The sequence below is a fragment of the Notamacropus eugenii genome, chromosome 2 (assembly GCF_028372415.1).
Source record: "Notamacropus eugenii isolate mMacEug1 chromosome 2, mMacEug1.pri_v2, whole genome shotgun sequence".
NCBI classification, from domain to species: domain Eukaryota; kingdom Metazoa; phylum Chordata; class Mammalia; order Diprotodontia; family Macropodidae; genus Notamacropus; species Notamacropus eugenii.
Genome location: NC_092873.1, coordinates 114,912,718 through 114,918,224, shown reverse-complemented (window position 1 = coordinate 114,918,224; position 5,507 = coordinate 114,912,718). Strand labels below are relative to the sequence as shown.

At 36.6% G+C, this 5,507-nt stretch overlaps 1 long non-coding RNA gene across 1 annotated transcript; it reads right to left on the bottom strand.

Annotated features, from left to right (window-relative positions):
• Positions 1-293: 293 nt before the first annotated feature.
• Positions 294-3,575, bottom strand: LOC140526295 (uncharacterized). Its single transcript, XR_011974307.1, has 2 exons — positions 3,400-3,575; positions 294-1,406 (listed from the first exon to the last, which is right to left on the bottom strand). It is a non-coding gene; the product is annotated as an uncharacterized lncRNA (long non-coding RNA).
• Between the last annotated feature and the right edge of the window lie 1,932 nt (positions 3,576-5,507).

Sequence of the window (5,507 nt, the reverse complement as noted above, 5' to 3'; positions counted from 1 at the left end):
TAGAGGGCACTGCTGATCACAAAGCTGACCCTGAAATAAAGTATTAAGTATTTCATGCCACAATATTTCTAGACCTGCTAATTCTATCCCTACCAATTAAAAAATGCCAATAGAAGTTCATATTTTACTTCTAAGACTTTTCAACCTACAAACAAAAAGTTTTCTATTCCCAATACCCTTACTGTAAAAACCCACTTACTGTTCTATTTGTAATAAATATTCCCTTTATACAGAAAGGTAATAAATCTTTACACTCTCCTATGTTGCTCTTGAGAACTGGAAAGGAAAAAAAATCCAATTGATATAAGTATTTAATAAGAAAAAAAACATGATACATCTGCAATGAAACAAACAAGATTCTCCTGTATCCCAAAACATTTTTTCCCTTTCAATAGCTACTATGTCTGAATGATAACCCAATTCCCAAGGCTTGCTATTCATTCAAAATTGTTTCATCTTCAATTTGCTCTTGTGAACTAGGCCAATAAGCGCTAGAATAGACACGAGTTTAGGGGTGTAACAGTAGTAAAGTAATACGTTGTGTTGGATTTCAACAAGAAGGCAGATTGTTTCACTGACGATCTCTTCCAACAAACTTATTTTTATTGGATATAGGTCCTCAATAAAAGATATTTCAGGGGTGAGAACAAGAGAGAAGCCAAAGCTACATCTTGTTTCTTCCAAGATCTGTTGAATGTTATATATAATCATAACTTCTGGTTCAACATGGACTTTCCTGCACTGACAGAGGGTTACAACTACCAAATATAAATCATCATCACCATCATCATCTTAGCATTTTAGTTTGGAGTTTCTTTGGTTTTTTTATTCATAGAATGGACATCCTCCCAAGAAGAGCAAACAACCTCTTTCTCCTTAGCAAGGTTTCTCCAAGCCTCCTTTTTAGTGGATTTGGATTCACATTAACTTTCTAGCTTCCTCTTCAGCAGGTTTTTCATCTTTAGGGTCCCCCTCAATTTCCATCTCTGAGATTTTTCTCTCTCTGGGATTAGTCTTTTGCTCTTCCATGTCCCCTTCACTCTTCTTCCTTTCAACATTCTCCTTTGGTGGCTTTTCCTCACTAATGCTTGCTTCGGCCTCCTTCTCCTTGGTGCAGCTTTCATCCTCATGTACTCTCACAGGCAATGGTCCTGTGGAAATTTTAGCCCGATTAATTGCGTCTTGTAGCTTTTTCTGGATGTACACTAGGTCAGTCATTGATTTTATGAAACTCTGCTTGTTACGAATCAAGCAGATTATCAGGTCAGAAATGTGCTCCATCTTCTCACATACATACAGAGCATGAAAATATCTTCTGTTTCCAGGACAAGGGACCTGAATTTTATCACTTCAACTGTGGAAAGGTGTAGAATATAGAGACACCACATCAAGTAATCTTGACTTATCTGGAAGATTTTAGAGAAGTTTCAATTAATTATACATGAAAAATAAAGTCTTTACATTATTTATATTACAATTAGAATGCAAGGTCCATGAAGGCTGGACCATTGTTTTGCCCTTTTTCATATTCCTGGGGTTTTCCTGGTATATCATAAGTACTTAATAAATGTTTGTTCATAGAGTGGTATTATAAAGTGCTTAAATTCTGCATGATGTTTATGTGTGCCTGCATGCATGTGTGTTTCTGGAGAGGGTGACAAAATAAGTCATTGAGAAATGTTCTAGATTTTGGCAGAAAGAAATCTTTAATTGATTATAGAATTTTCTCCAAGAGCTCCATTTCTTTTTTTAATTCAATTTTGTTTCATTTTTAGTTCTGAATTCTCTCCCTCCCATTAAGAAAACAAGAAAAACAAAACCCATTACAAATAGTCAGTCTAACAAATTTCCACATGAGCATTAGCAAAGTCCAAAAAACAAAATTCTCAATGAACAGTGAAATCCATCATTTCTATCTGGAGGTAAGTAGGAATGGCCTCTGGAATTATGATTGATCCTTCTGTGGATCAGAGTTTAAGAACACCATTTCTAAAGGTGTCAAATTCTAGCAGCACTGATCTCAGATGAAAGAAACCAGCTCTGCCTTAGTCTTTAGGAATGCCTATAGCTGAGCAACCAGGAGATAATCATTGGTATAAGAAAAGAGTTCTCTAATTCTAAGAAAGATTTGATGCTATAATATAGCAAAAACATGACTAGGGGAACATTATGAAGAATACTGACCACAAGGGGAGTATGGTGCAAAATGCTGGAATTGTAGTCCATAAAAATGATTTCAAAACCTGGCTCTGCCACTTACTAATGGAATAACCATGGTCAACTCACTTAAATTTTCTAGCCTCTATTTCCTTACCTGTAGAATGAAAGTTGGACTAAATGGCCATTAAAATATGTTTAAGTCATACCTCTATGATCCTCTAAAGAAATTCTGATAGAAAATGTCAAATTTATGCCAGGCACTGATCTTGGTGCTGGAAATAGAAATAGAAAGACTACCTTTTTAAATTAAAGGGTCCCTTCTCTTTTGTTTTCTCCTTGAAAACCTGCACTTATTCAAAGAAGTTCAGTCAAGATGTCTCACTCCTCTAGCATTCCAGTTAGTGGAGGTTTCTCTATAGCAATTTGCCATCATTCATACAGGGTTATGTTGAGTAATAAGACAAGGTTCATGCCCATCAATCCCAAAGGAGACAACAGCAAGACCATATCACAAGACTCCAGAAATCAAAATTGCCTTCATAAACTCCCTTTTGGAGGAGATGAGATGAAGTATTTTCCATATTTTCCTTTTATACTAGGACAGGGGTTCTTTGCTTGGAGTATATAAATGGATTAGAGAGATAGATAACTGTATTTCAATATACTGGGTTCCTTTTGAAATCCCAGATATTTCAGTATATGCATTTAAAGACATTATTCTGAGAAGACGTCAATAGGCCCTACTAGACTATCATGGGGTCCCTGACACATAAAAAAGTAAAGAATTCTGGTCCTAGGAATCTCTTAGCTGGAAAGCTTCACTTAATTAAATAGTAACCAGAGCAGTTGTAGAAGGGCTCACAAGACATGAAAATAAAAGACAGTAGTGAAAAAGCTTTTAATGGTTGTCATTTCTTCAGGGAAGAGGAAAAAAAACAATTTCTAGAGTTAAAAAAAGGTAAAAGCACATGCGACCCTAGAAGAGTCAGAGGAAAGAATTTGCAGACCAAGAAGAGAAAGAAATGAATTAAACTGAAGCAAATAAACATCTCCTTAGCATCAGTTAAGCAAAGAAAATTCAGATTGCTCAGTATGTTTCAGTGCCTCATAGTAGAAACTGGAGAAAAAGAAAATTTACTTGGAAGACCTAAAGGACTCAATAACGTATAATTATAACTCTGACAGGAATGTTTCCTTTTTCCAGTATGGCATTAATATCAAGGAGTATGAGAGACTTACTTTTGAATAGAGAAATGATGCCATCAGGTCTTAGGTAATGTCTTTGATCACACTCCACAAGACCAACCTTCCAGAAGGCATGGCAGAAGACAAAGATGAGAAGATAACTACCTTTTATAAGGCAGTGAGACTTCAAGTCTCCCTGATTCACACATTCTTCTCACCTGTGCTGGAGTATTTAGGAGTAGGCCAGCCATGAAATAAAAGGCCTAATCCACTGAGGAAATTGGATTCAGCCCTAGCTAATTAGCTGTAAGGTTGAAGATGGGGCAGACTATAATTCAGAGAATGAGTCTTCTGAGTGACTTTTGCTGAGCCCTGAATTCAGAGGTATTCCATTTTCTGGTGAGGGTCTTAGAAGGGGATTTGGGATTGTTGAACACATCTCTGACAGAACCAACACTGATGAGTTGGATGGCTGCCTATAAAATGAGGTTTCAGAGATGATGGAAAGAATTCTACTCCTCTCTAAATTCCCTGTACTTATTCTTTGGATTTGACTCCACCATCATTATGCTCCCAGGAAAAAAAGCTCATCACTTGGAAACTCATTATCCTGAAGATTGCATCAGTTTGGGTACTCAGATCTCATCAGTACCCTCAGCGGCTTTTTCCCCTCTGATTTTATGACTGAAGGATGAGAGCAAAAATCTCTTTCCAAAGCTTCCATGAAAAGAGGGGTCACAATCCAGCCATTTCCCCCTAACTGTTTTGTCTTCAGCCTAACAGCTAATCAGCTGGAGCTGATTTCCAATTTTCTTTGATTAGAGTCCACCATCATCATGCTCTGTGACCTGGTTCTGCCTCCCTTTTTCCTTCCCCATATTCAGCTTTGTTGGTCTTTTCGATTGTTTTCTTTGCCAAATACATCATAAGCTCCTTGGCAGCAGGGACTGTATTTTTTTTTTCTTATTTATATTCCTTAGTGCTTAGCACAGTGCCTGGCACATAGTAGGCATTTAATAAATGTTTAATGAACTTAATTAAACCATTTTCACCCAGTTCCTCTACACCTAACTTTCCACAAATAGCTTTTCATTTCATTGATTAGCCTTCCCTTTAAATGCAAATATTCACACAATGGCTACATTACTATAAATGGAAAAAAACCAAAAGGGAGTAAAAGGAGGGGAAAGGAAATTGAATCCTGTTTGATTAACAGTGCTCAAATTTGGCCCTGAAGAAGACAGAAGTAAATTTATTTCCCTTCCTTCTTTGCCCTTAGGGGACCATGGGTTAAGAAGTCTGTTTTTACTGTTGACTTGATTGATATGTTGGTAAGTTTTGCTGAATCTTTTCACCTCCTTCTCCCCATCCCATTTTTTTGTTTATTCTTTGTTATGAGAAATTGCCTTATGGAGAGGAGAAAGAAGGTGAATGTGTTTGGAAGTAAAGGTAACAATCAACATTTTTAAAGGAAAGTCTTCCTGGAGAGGTGAAACACTGAGTTTTATCACTTTATAAATTTAACATCAATTTATGTTATTCTTGACAGGTTTTGATAAGGATCGAACCTAGTGATTTCCAACAGATGGGAAGAGAGAGAGAGGGACCTTAGAACAAGGAGAAGGTTGAGATAAACCCAGATTCCAATCCTGACTCTCCCACCTTGAGAAGACAGGTGGTGTAGAAGATTGCTAGGCTTGGAGTCAGGAAAGTTGGAGTTCAAAACTTGCCTCATATACTTACTAGTTCAGTCCTTTCTTCAATTCAAGAAACATATATTAAGCACCTATAGTGGACAAGCTGGCAATTTTTTTTTTTAAATACACACTAGTTGTATAACCAGAAACAAGTCATTTAACTTCTCAGTTTCCCATTGAAAACACTATAAGACTCTAAGTACAAACTGATAAAATCATGCACAAATATGACCCTGCATTTTATTCTACAATTTAGCAAAATATTTATTCCCTTTTGGAAGTTAACAGGTATGGGCAGTGATTCAGCTTCTTTTTACTAGTATAGAAGTCACAAAGATAGAGAGATAAACTTGATAAACCAGATACAATAAGCATCCCTAATGCTTGTTGTTTGGTCATTTCAGTCATGCCCAACTCTTGGTGATCCCATTTGGGGTTTTCTTGGCAAAAATAGTGGAGTGGTTT